Raw genomic sequence first — 13,098 nt, 5'->3', positions numbered from 1 at the left:
TCATGCTATATTGCAGAAAATCAATTTGATGCAACTGCTTTACCAACAGTATGTTAATCTTTTCCATTGCTGTTTTGTTGGCTGACTTAAGGAAGATATGCAGTGCATTTGAACCAAAGCAGATGTGTGCTGACAACTTAAATACAAACTCATGTTCGTGTTTTTTCTTTCTTTCTTCCATCCTTTGTAATATCATATTAAATATTAAGGTAGCAGTTTATAATCAATGACTATTGACATAAGAAAAAAAAACAGTAAACAAAGCTGCTCCAGGTGAGGCTTGAACTCACAACCTCAGTATTGCTCAACAGATACTGTCTTATAAATACTGCGCGCTGACCAATTGCGCCACTGGAGCACTTAGCAACATCCGTTGGTTATGCTAGATGTGGATTTTATTCAATACAATCAGTACAGTCATAAGAATTGAAATAGAAAATAACTTTTTGGTGATGAATGATGAGCAACAAACGAACGTGCATGCCAGATGGCACTTGAATAAGCTGTCCACGGTGATAGAAAAGGTTTAAAAAAAACAACAACAATGTTATCATAATAAATGTCATATTTTAGCTTCTGTGGTCATTTTTTGCAAGCTAAACACTGCAAGACTGTTGTACAGTTGAAGCAAGGATAAAATATCAACTCTAGTGATGAGACACTTGCTGTAATGACTTCCAACTCAGACGGGACTTAAATCCCACAACCAATGGCTTAGGACAGGCATGTCCAAACTGTGGCCCTCCAGCTGTGGAGAAACTACACATCCCAACATGCCCTGACACAGCTTTAGCATTCTCTGGCAGCAAAACTGTGTTTGGGCATGCTGGGATATGTAGTTTTACAACAGCTAAGGGGCCGCAGTTTGGACATGCCTGGCTTAGGAGAACAGTGCCTTATCCATTATGCCAGTGGTGCTTACTGATATCCTTATTTAAGACTGATAGGTTTTTAATAGTCAATTATTTATTTTTGAGAAAAAGTGAAGCTGTTTACTGTGTTCTTTGCATTACCAAGTCCAGCAAGAAATGTGCTGGTACTATCCAGAGCTGTGAGTATGGATTATCATGCTATATTGCAGAAAATCAATTTGATGCAACTGCTTTACCAACAGAATGTTAATCTTTTCCATTGCTGTTTTGTTGGCTGACTGAAGGAAGATATGCAGTGCATTTGAACCAAAGCAGATGTGTGCTGACAACTTAAATGCACAATCATGTTTGTGTTTTTTCTTTCTTTCTTCCATTCTTCTTTCTTAATTAAATATTAAGGTAGCAGATTATAATCAATGACTATTGACATAAGAAAAAGAAAAAAAACAGTAAGCAAAGTTGCTCCAGGTGAGGCTTGAACTCACAACCTCGGCATTGCTCAACAGATACTGTCTTATAAGTACCGTGCGCTGACCAATTGCGCCACTGGAGCACTTAGCAGCATCAGTTGGTTATGCAAGATGTGGACTTTATTCAATACAATCAGTACAGTCATAAGAATTGAAAAAGAAAATCATTTTTGGTGATGAATGATGAGCAACAAACGAACGTGCATGCCAGATGGCACTTGAATAAGCTGTCCACGGTGATAGAAAAGGTTTAAAAAAAAACTACAACAATGATATCATAATAAATGTCATATTTTAGCTTCTGTGGTCATTTTTTACAAGCTAAACACTGCAAGACTATTTTACAGTTGAAGCAAGGATAAAATATCAACTCTAGTGATGAGACACTTGCTGTAATTACTTCCACCCCAGATGAGACTTGGACCCACAACCACTGGCTTAGGAGGACAGTGACTTATCCATTATGCCAGTGTTGCTTACTGATGTACTTATTTAAGACTGTTAGGTTTTTAATAGTCAATTATTTATTTTTGAGAAAAAGTGAAGCTGTTTACTGTGTTCTTTGCATTACCAAGTCCAGCAAGAAATGTGCTGGTACTATCCAGAGCTGTCAGTATGGATTATAATGCTATATTGCAGAAAATCAATTTGATGCAACTGCTTTACCAACAGTATGTTAATGTTTTCCATTGATGTTTTGTTGGCTGACTGAAGGAAGATATGCAGTGCATTTGAACCAAAGCAGGTGTGTGCTGACAACTGAAATACAAACTCATGTTTGTGTTTTTTCTTTCTTTCTTCCATCCTTTGTAATATCATATTAAATATTAAGGTAGCAGTTTATAATCAATGACTATTGACATACGAAAAAGAAAAAAATAGTAAACAAAGCTTCTCAAGGCGAGGCTTGAACTCACAACCTCGGTTTTGCTCAACAGATACTGTTTTACAAGTACCTAGCGCAAACCAATTGCACCACTGGAGCACTTTGCAGCATTAATTGGTTATGCTAGATGTGGATTTTATTTAATACAATCAGTACAGTCATAAGAATTGAAAAAGAAAATCGTTTTTGGTGATGAATGATGAGCAACAAAGGAACATGCATGCCAGATGGCACTTGAATAAGCTGTCCACGGTGATAGAAAAGGTTTATAAAAAAAACAACAATGTTATCATAATAAATGTTATATTTAAGCTTCTGTGGTCATTTTTTTACAAGCTAAACACTGCAAGACTGTTTTACAGTTGAAGCAAGGATAAAATATCAACTCTAGTGATGAGACACTTGCTGTAATGACTTCCACCCCAGATGGGACTTGGACCAACAACCCCTGGCTGAGGAGGACAGTGACTTATCCATTATGCCAGTGGTGCTTACTGATGTTCTTATTTAAGACTGTTATGTTTTTAATAGTCAATTATTTATTTTTGGGGAAAAATTGAAGCTATTTACTGTGTTCTTTGCATTACCAAGTCCAGTAAGAAATGTGCTGGTACTATCCAGAGCTGTCAGTATGGATTATCATGCTATATTGCAGAAAATCAATTTGATGCAACTGCTTTACCAACAGTATGTTAATCTTTTCCATTGCTGTTTTGTTGGCTGACTGAAGGAAGATATGCAGTGCATTTGAACCAAAGCAGATGTGTGCTGACAACTTAAATGCACAATCATGTTTGTGTTTTTTCTTTCTTTCTTCCATCCTTTGTAATATCATATTAAATATTAAGATAGCAGTTTATAATCAATGACTATTGACATAAGAAAAAGAAAAAAACAGTAAGGAAAGCTGCTCCAGGTGAGGCTTGAACTCACAACCTCAGCATTGCTCAACAGTTACTGTCTTATAAGTACCGCGCGCTGACCGATTGCGCCGCTGGAACACTTAGCAGCATTAGTTGGTTATGCTAGATGTGGATTTTATTCAATACAATTAGTACAGTCATAAGAATTGAAAAAGAAAATCATTTTTGGTGATGAATGATGAGCAACAAACGAACGTGCATGCCAGATGGCACTTGAATAAGCTGTCCACGGTGATTGAAAAGGTTTAAAAAAAAACAACAACAGTGTTATCATAATAAATGTCATATTTTAGCTTCTGTGGTCATTTTTTGCAAGCTAAACACTGCAAGACTGTTTTACAGTTGAAGCAAGGATAAAATATCAACTCCAGTGATGAGACACTTGCTGTAATGACTTCCAACTCAGACGGGACTTATACCCACAACCACTGGCTTAGGAGAACAGTGCCTTATCCATTATGCCAGTGGTGCTTACTGATGTCCTTATTTAAGACTGATAGGTTTTTAATAGTCAATTATTTATTTTTGAGAAAAAGTGAAGCTGTTTAATGTGTTCTTTGCATTACCAAGTCCAGCAAGAAATGTGCTGGTACTATACAGAGCTGTCAGTATGGATTATCATGCTATACTGCAGAAAATCAATTTGATGCAACTGCTTTACCAACAGTATGTTAATCTTTTCCATTGCTGTTTTGTTGGCTGACTGAAGGAAGATATGCAGTGCATTTGAACCAAAGCAGATGTGTGCTGACAACTTAAATACAAACTCATGTTTGTGTTTTTTCTTTCTTTCTTCCATCCTTTGTAATATCATATTAAATATTAAGGTAGCAGTTTATAATCAATGACTATTGACATAAGAAAAAGAAAAATACAGTCAACAAAGCTGCTCCAGGTGAGGCTTGAACTCACAACCTTGGCATTGCTCAACAGATACTGTCTTATAAGTACTGCGCGCTGACCAATTGCGCCACTGGAGCACTTGACAACATCAGTTGTTTATGCTAGATGTGGATTTTATTCAATACAATCAGTACAGTCATAAGAATTGAAAAAGAAAATAACTTTTGGTGATGAATGATGAGCAACAAACGAACGTGCATGCCAGATGGCACTTGAATAAGCTGTCCACGGTGATAGAAAAGGTTTAAAAAAAACAACAACAATGTTATCATAATAAATGTCATATTTTAGCTTCTGTGGTCATTTTTTGCAAGCTAAACACTGCAAGACTGTTGTACAGTTGAAGCAAGGATAAAATATCAACTCTAGTGATGAGACACTTGCTGTAATGACTTCCAACTCAGACGGGACTTAAATCCCACAACCAATGGCTTAGGACAGGCATGTCCAAACTGTGGCCCTCCAGCTGTGGAGAAACTACACATCCCAACATGCCCTGACACAGCTTTAGCATTCTCTGGCAGCAAAACTGTGTTTGGGCATGCTGGGATATGTAGTTTTACAACAGCTAAGGGGCCGCAGTTTGGACATGCCTGGCTTATGAGAACAGTGCCTTATCCATTATGCCAGTGGTGCTTACTGATGTCCTTATTTAAGACTGATAGGTTTTTAATAGTCAATTATTTATTTTTGAGAAAAAGTGAAGCTGTTTACTGTGTTCTTTGCATTACCAAATCCAGCAAGAAATGTGCTGGTACTATACAGAGCTGTCAGTATGGATTATCATGCTATATTGCAGAAAATCAATTTGATGCAACTGCTTTACCAACAGTATGTTAATCTTTACCATTGCTGTTTTGTTGGCTGACTTAAGGAAGATATGCAGTGCATTTGAACCAAAGCAGATGTGGGCTGACAACTTAAATACAAACTCATGTTCGTGTTTGTTTTTTCTTTCTTTCTTCCATCCTTTGTAATATCATATTAAATATTAGGGTAGCAGATTATAATCAATGACTATTGACATAAAAAAAGAAAAAAAACAGTAAACAAAGCCGCTCCAGGTGAGGCTTGAACTCACAACCTCAGCATTGCTCAACAGATACTGTTTTATAAATACCGCGTGCTGACCAATTGCGCCACTGGAGCACTTAGATGTGGTTATGCTAGATGTGGATTTTATTCAATACAATCAGTACAGTCATAAGAATTGAAAAAGAAAATCATTTTTGGTGATGAATGATGATAAACAAATGAATGTGCATGCCAGATGGCACTTGAATAAGCTATCCACAGTGATAGAAAAGGTTTAAAAAAAACAACAACAATGTTATCATAATAAATGTCATTTTTTGCTTCTGTGGTCATTTTTTGCAAGCTAAACACTGCAAGACTGTTGTACAGTTGAAGCAAGGATAAAATATCAACTCTACTGATGAGACACTTGCTGTAATGACTTCCACCCCAGATGGGACTTGGACCCACAACCACTGGCTTAGGAGGACAGTGACTTATCCATTATGCCAGTGGTGCTTACTGATCTTCTTATTTAAGACTGATAGGTTTTTAATAGTCAATTATTTATTTTTGAGAAAAAGTGAAGCTGTTTACTGTGTTCTTTGCATTACCAAGTCCAGCAAGAAATGTGCTGGTACTATACAGAGCTGTCAGTATGGATTATCATGCTATATTGCAGAAAATCAATTTGATGCAACTGCTTTACCAACAGTATGTTAATCTTTTCCATTGCTGTTTTGTTGGCTGACTTAAGGAAGATATGCAGTGCATTTGAACCAAAGCAGATGTGTGCTGACAACTTAAATACAAACTCATGTTCGTGTTTTTTCTTTCTTTCTTCCATCCTTTGTAATATCATATTAAATATTAAGGTAGCAGTTTATAATCAATGACTATTGACATAAGAAAAAAAAACAGTAAACAAAGCTGCTCCAGGTGAGGCTTGAACTCACAACCTCAGTATTGCTCAACAGATACTGTCTTATAAATACTGCGCGATGACCAATTGCGCCACTGGAGCACTTAGCAACATCCGTTGGTTATGCTAGATGTGGATTTTATTCAATACAATCAGTACAGTCATAAGAATTGAAATAGAAAATAACTTTTTGGTGATGAATGATGAGCAACAAACGAACGTGCATGCCAGATGGCACTTGAATAAGCTGTCCACGGTGATAGAAAAGGTTTAAAAAAAACAACAACAATGTTATCATAATAAATGTCATATTTTAGCTTCTGTGGTCATTTTTTGCAAGCTAAACACTGCAAGACTGTTGTACAGTTGAAGCAAGGATAAAATATCAACTCTAGTGATGAGACACTTGCTGTAATGACTTCCAACTCAGACGGGACTTAAATCCCACAACCAATGGCTTAGGACAGGCATGTCCAAACTGTGGCCCTCCAGCTGTGGAGAAACTACACATCCCAACATGCCCTGACACAGCTTTAGCATTCTCTGGCAGCAAAACTGTGTTTGGGCATGCTGGGATATGTAGTTTTACAACAGCTAAGGGGCCGCAGTTTGGACATGCCTGGCTTAGGAGAACAGTGCCTTATCCATTATGCCAGTGGTGCTTACTGATATCCTTATTTAAGATTGATAGGTTTTTAATAGTCAATTATTTATTTTTGAGAAAAAGTGAAGCTGTTTACTGTGTTCTTTGCATTACCAAGTCCAGCAAGAAATGTGCTGGTACTATCCAGAGCTGTGAGTATGGATTATCATGCTATATTGCAGAAAATCAATTTGATGCAACTGCTTTACCAACAGAATGTTAATCTTTTCCATTGCTGTTTTGTTGGCTGACTGAAGGAAGATATGCAGTGCATTTGAACCAAAGCAGATGTGTGCTGACAACTTAAATGCACAATCATGTTTGTGTTTTTTCTTTCTTTCTTCCATTCTTCTTTCTTAATTAAATATTAAGGTAGCAGATTATAATCAATGACTATTGACATAAGAAAAAGAAAAAAAACAGTAAGCAAAGTTGCTCCAGGTGAGGCTTGAACTCACAACCTCGGCATTGCTCAACAGATACTGTCTTATAAGTACCGCGCGCTGACCAATTGCGCCACTGGAGCACTTAGCAGCATCAGTTGGTTATGCAAGATGTGGACTTTATTCAATACAATCAGTACAGTCATAAGAATTGAAAAAGAAAATCATTTTTGGTGATGAATGATGAGCAACAAACGAATGTGCATGCCAGATGGCACTTGAATAAGCTGTCCACGGTGATAGAAAAGGTTTAAAAAAAAACTACAACAATGATATCATAATAAATGTCATATTTTAGCTTCTGTGGTCATTTTTTACAAGCTAAACACTGCAAGACTATTTTACAGTTGAAGCAAGGATAAAATATCAACTCTAGTGATGAGACACTTGCTGTAATTACTTCCACCCCAGATGAGACTTGGACCCACAACCACTGGCTTAGGAGGACAGTGACTTATCCATTATGCCAGTGGTGCTTACTGATGTACTTATTTAAGACTGTTAGGTTTTTAATAGTCAATTATTTATTTTTGAGAAAAAGTGAAGCTGTTTACTGTGTTCTTTGCATTACCAAGTCCAGCAAGAAATGTGCTGGTACTATCCAGAGCTGTCAGTATGGATTATAATGCTATATTGCAGAAAATCAATTTGATGCAACTGCTTTACCAACAGTATGTTAATGTTTTCCATTGATGTTTTGTTGGCTGACTGAAGGAAGATATGCAGTGCATTTGAACCAAAGCAGGTGTGTGCTGACAACTGAAATACAAACTCATGTTTGTGTTTTTTCTTTCTTTCTTCCATCCTTTGTAATATCATATTAAATATTAAGGTAGCAGTTTATAATCAATGACTATTGACATAAGAAAAAGAAAAAAATAGTAAACAAAGCTTCTCAAGGCGAGGCTTGAACTCACAACCTCGGTATTGCTCAACAGATACTGTTTTACAAGTACCTCGCGCAAACCAATTGCACCACTGGAGCACTTTGCAGCATTAATTGGTTATGCTAGATGTGGATTTTATTTAATACAATCAGTACAGTCATAAGAATTGAAAAAGAAAATCGTTTTTGGTGATGAATGATGAGCAACAAAGGAACATGCATGCCAGATGGCACTTGAATAAGCTGTCCACGGTGATAGAAAAGGTTTATAAAAAAACAACAATGTTATCATAATAAATGTTATATTTAAGCTTCTGTGGTCATTTTTTTACAAGCTAAACACTGCAAGACTGTGTTACAGTTGAAGCAAGGATAAAATATCAACTCTAGTGATGAGACACTTGCTGTAATGACTTCCACCCCAGATGGGACTTGGACCAACAACCCCTGGCTGAGGAGGACAGTGACTTATCCATTATGCCAGTGGTGCTTACTGATGTTCTTATTTAAGACTGTTATGTTTTTAATAGTCAATTATTTATTTTTGGGGAAAAATTGAAGCTGTTTACTGTGTTCTTTGCATTACCAAGTCCAGTAAGAAATGTGCTGGTACTATCCAGAGCTGTCAGTATGGATTATCATGCTATATTGCAGAAAATCAATTTGATGCAACTGCTTTACCAACAGTATGTTAATCTTTTCCATTGCTGTTTTGTTGGCTGACTGAAGGAAGATATGCAGTGCATTTGAACCAAAGCAGATGTGTGCTGACAACTTAAATGCACAATCATGTTTGTGTTTTTTCTTTCTTTCTTCCATCCTTTGTAATATCATATTAAATATTAAGATAGCAGTTTATAATCAATGACTATTGACATAAGAAAAAGAAAAAAACAGTAAGGAAAGCTGCTCCAGGTGAGGCTTGAACTCACAACCTCAGCATTGCTCAACAGTTACTGTCTTATAAGTACCGCGCGCTGACCGATTGCGCCGCTGGAATACTTAGCAGCATTAGTTGGTTATGCTAGATGTGGATTTTATTCAATACAATTAGTACAGTCATAAGAATTGAAAAAGAAAATCATTTTTGGTGATGAATGATGAGCAACAAACGAACGTGCATGCCAGATGGCACTTGAATAAGCTGTCCACGGTGATAGAAAAGGTTTAAAAAAAAACAACAACAGTGTTATCATAATAAATGTCATATTTTAGCTTCTGTGGTCATTTTTTGCAAGCTAAACACTGCAAGACTGTTTTACAGTTGAAGCAAGGATAAAATATCAACTCCAGTGATGAGACACTTGCTGTAATGACTTCCAACTCAGACAGGACTTAAACCCACAACCACTGGCTTAGGAGAACAGTGCCTTATCCATTATGCCAGTGGTGCTTACTGATGTCCTTATTTAAGACTGATAGGTTTTTAATAGTCAATTATTTATTTTTGAGAAAAAGTGAAGCTGTTTAATGTGTTCTTTGCATTACCAAGTCCAGCAAGAAATGTGCTGGTACTATACAGAGCTGTCAGTATGGATTATCATGCTATACTGCAGAAAATCAATTTGATGCAACTGCTTTACCAACAGTATGTTAATCTTTTCCATTGCTGTTTTGTTGGCTGACTGAAGGAAGATATGCAGTGCATTTGAACCAAAGCAGATGTGTGCTGACAACTTAAATACAAACTCATGTTTGTGTTTTTTCTTTCTTTCTTCCATCCTTTGTAATATCATATTAAATATTAAGGTAGCAGTTTATAATCAATGACTATTGACATAAGAAAAAGAAAAATACAGTCAACAAAGCTGCTGCAGGTGAGGCTTGAACTCACAACCTTGGCATTGCTCAACAGATACTGTCTTATAAGTACTGCGCGCTGACCAATTGCGCCACTGGAGCACTTAACAACATCAGTTGGTTATGCTAGATGTGGATTTTATTCAATACAATCAGTACAGTCATAAGAATTGAAAAAGAAAATAATTTTTGGTGATGAATGATGAGCAACAAACGAACGTGCATGCCAGATGGCACTTGAATAAGCTGTCCACGGTGATAGAAAAGGTTTAAAAAAAACAACAACAATGTTATCATAATAAATGTCATATTTTAGCTTCTGTGGTCATTTTTTGCAAGCTAAACACTGCAAGACTGTTGTACAGTTGAAGCAAGGATAAAATATCAACTCTAGTGATGAGACACTTGCTGTAATGACTTCCAACTCAGACTGGACTTAAATCCCACAACCAATGGCTTAGGACAGGCATGTCCAAACTGTGGCCCTCCAGCTGTGGAGAAACTACACATCCCAACATGCCCTGACACAGCTTTAGCATTCTCTGGCAGCAAAACTGTGTTTGGGCATGCTGGGATATGTAGTTTTACAACAGCTAAGGGGCCGCAGTTTGGACATGCCTGGCTTAGGAGAACAGTGCCTTATCCATTATGCCAGTGGTGCTTACTGATGTCCTTATTTAAGACTGATAGGTTTTTAATAGTCAATTATTTATTTTTGAGAAAAAGTGAAGCTGTTTACTGTGTTCTTTGCATTACCAAATCCAGCAAGAAATGTGCTGGTACTATACAGAGCTGTCAGTATGGATTATCATGCTATATTGCAGAAAATCAATTTGATGCAACTGCTTTACCAACAGAATGTTAATCTTTTCCATTGCTGTTTTGTTGGCTGACTTAAGGAAGATATGCAGTGCATTTGAACCAAAGCAGATGTGGGCTGACAACTTAAATACAAACTCATGTTCGTGTTTGTTTTTTCTTTCTTTCTTCCATCCTTTGTAATATCATATTAAATATTAGGGTAGCAGATTATAATCAATGACTATTGACATAAAAAAAGAAAAAAAACAGTAAACAAAGCTGCTCCAGGTGAGGCTTGAACTCACAACCTCAGCATTGCTCAACAGATACTGTCTCATAAATACCGCGTGCTGACCAATTGCGCCACTGGAGCACTTAGATGTGGTTATGCTAGATGTGGATTTTATTCAATACAATCAGTACAGTCATAAGAATTGAAAAAGAAAATCATTTTTGGTGATGAATGATGATAAACAAATGAATGTGCATGCCAGATGGCACTTGAATAAGCTATCCACAGTGATAGAAAAGGTTTAAAAAAAACAACAACAATGTTATCATAATAAATGTCATTTTTTGCTTCTGTGGTCATTTTTTGCAAGCTAAACACTGCAAGACAGTTGTACAGTTGAAGCAAGGATAAAATATCAACTCTACTGATGAGACACTTGCTGTAATGACTTCCACCCCAGATGGGACTTGGACCCACAACCACTGGCTTAGGAGGACAGTGACTTATCCATTATGCCAGTGGTGCTTACTGATCTTCTTATTTAAGACTGATAGGTTTTTAATAGTCAATTATTTATTTTTGAGAAAAAGTGAAGCTGTTTACTGTGTTCTTTGCATTACCAAGTCCAGCAAGAAATGTGCTGGTACTATACAGAGCTGTCAGTATGGATTATCATGCTATATTGCAGAAAATCAATTTGATGCAACTGCTTTACCAACAGTATGTTAATCTTTTCCATTGCTGTTTTGTTGGCTGACTTAAGGAAGATATGCAGTGCATTTGAACCAAAGCAGATGTGTGCTGACAACTTAAATACAAACTCATGTTCGTGTTTTTTCTTTCTTTCTTCCATCCTTTGTAATATCATATTAAATATTAAGGTAGCAGTTTATAATCAATGACTATTGACATAAGAAAAAAAAACAGTAAACAAAGCTGCTCCAGGTGAGGCTTGAACTCACAACCTCAGTATTGCTCAACAGATACTGTCTTATAAATACTGCGCGCTGACCAATTGCGCCACTGGAGCACTTAGCAACATCCGTTGGTTATGCTAGATGTGGATTTTATTCAATACAATCAGTACAGTCATAAGAATTGAAAAAGAAAATAATTTTTGGTGATGAATGATGAGCAACAAACGAACGTGCATGCCAGATGGCACTTGAATAAGCTGTCCACGGTGATAGAAAAGGTTTAAAAAAAACAACAACAATGTTATCATAATAAATGTCATATTTTAGCTTCTGTGGTCATTTTTTGCAAGCTAAACACTGCAAGACTGTTGTACAGTTGAAGCAAGGATAAAATATCAACTCTAGTGATGAGACACTTGCTGTAATGACTTCCAACTCAGACGGGACTTAAATCCCACAACCAATGGCTTAGGACAGGCATGTCCAAACTGTGGCCCTCCAGCTGTGGAGAAACTACACATCCCAACATGCCCTGACACAGCTTTAGCATTCTCTGGCAGCAAAACTGTGTTTGGGCATGCTGGGATATGTAGTTTTACAACAGCTAAGGGGCCGCAGTTTGGACATGCCTGGCTTAGGAGAACAGTGCCTTATCCATTATGCCAGTGGTGCTTACTGATATCCTTATTTAAGACTGATAGGTTTTTAATAGTCAATTATTTATTTTTGAGAAAAAGTGAAGCTGTTTACTGTGTTCTTTGCATTACCAAGTCCAGCAAGAAATGTGCTGGTACTATCCAGAGCTGTGAGTATGGATTATCATGCTATATTGCAGAAAATCAATTTGATGCAACTGCTTTACCAACAGAATGTTAATCTTTTCCATTGCTGTTTTGTTGGCTGACTGAAGGAAGATATGCAGTGCATTTGAACCAAAGCAGATGTGTGCTGACAACTTAAATGCACAATCATGTTTGTGTTTTTTCTTTCTTTCTTCCATTCTTCTTTCTTAATTAAATATTAAGGTAGCAGATTATAATCAATGACTATTGACATAAGAAAAAGAAAAAAAACAGTAAGCAAAGTTGCTCCAGGTGAGGCTTGAACTCACAACCTCGGCATTGCTCAACAGATACTGTCTTATAAGTACCGCGCGCTGACCAATTGCGCCACTGGAGCACTTAGCAGCATCAGTTGGTTATGCAAGATGTGGACTTTATTCAATACAATCAGTACAGTCAAAAGAATTGAAAAAGAAAATCATTTTTGGTGATGAATGATGAGCAACAAACGAACGTGCATGCCAGATGGCACTTGAATAAGCTGTTCACGTTGATAGAAAAGGTTTAAAAAAAAACTACAACAATGATATCATAATAAATGTCA

The 13,098-nt window shown here is 36.8% G+C and overlaps 5 non-coding genes across 5 annotated transcripts; all 5 read right to left on the bottom strand.

Annotated features, from left to right (window-relative positions):
* Positions 1 to 265: 265 nt before the first annotated feature.
* Positions 266 to 358, bottom strand: TRNAI-UAU (transfer RNA isoleucine (anticodon UAU)). Its single transcript is given in 2 exon segments — positions 266 to 301; positions 321 to 358. It is a non-coding gene; the product is annotated as a tRNA-Ile (tRNA).
* Positions 359 to 1,332: 974 nt separating this feature from the next.
* TRNAI-UAU (transfer RNA isoleucine (anticodon UAU)) lies at positions 1,333 to 1,425 on the bottom strand. Its single transcript is given in 2 exon segments — positions 1,333 to 1,368; positions 1,388 to 1,425. It is a non-coding gene; the product is annotated as a tRNA-Ile (tRNA).
* A 5,641-nt stretch (positions 1,426 to 7,066) lies between these two features.
* Positions 7,067 to 7,159, bottom strand: TRNAI-UAU (transfer RNA isoleucine (anticodon UAU)). Its single transcript is given in 2 exon segments — positions 7,067 to 7,102; positions 7,122 to 7,159. It is a non-coding gene; the product is annotated as a tRNA-Ile (tRNA).
* Positions 7,160 to 11,732: 4,573 nt separating this feature from the next.
* On the bottom strand, positions 11,733 to 11,825 carry TRNAI-UAU (transfer RNA isoleucine (anticodon UAU)). The gene is given in 2 exon segments: positions 11,733 to 11,768; positions 11,788 to 11,825. It is a non-coding gene; the product is annotated as a tRNA-Ile (tRNA).
* A 973-nt stretch (positions 11,826 to 12,798) lies between these two features.
* TRNAI-UAU (transfer RNA isoleucine (anticodon UAU)) lies at positions 12,799 to 12,891 on the bottom strand. The gene is given in 2 exon segments: positions 12,799 to 12,834; positions 12,854 to 12,891. It is a non-coding gene; the product is annotated as a tRNA-Ile (tRNA).
* Between the last annotated feature and the right edge of the window lie 207 nt (positions 12,892 to 13,098).

Source organism: Pseudophryne corroboree, unplaced genomic scaffold (genome assembly GCF_028390025.1).
Source record: "Pseudophryne corroboree isolate aPseCor3 unplaced genomic scaffold, aPseCor3.hap2 scaffold_1938, whole genome shotgun sequence".
NCBI classification, from domain to species: domain Eukaryota; kingdom Metazoa; phylum Chordata; class Amphibia; order Anura; family Myobatrachidae; genus Pseudophryne; species Pseudophryne corroboree.
This window is presented reverse-complemented; position numbering and strand designations above follow the sequence as displayed.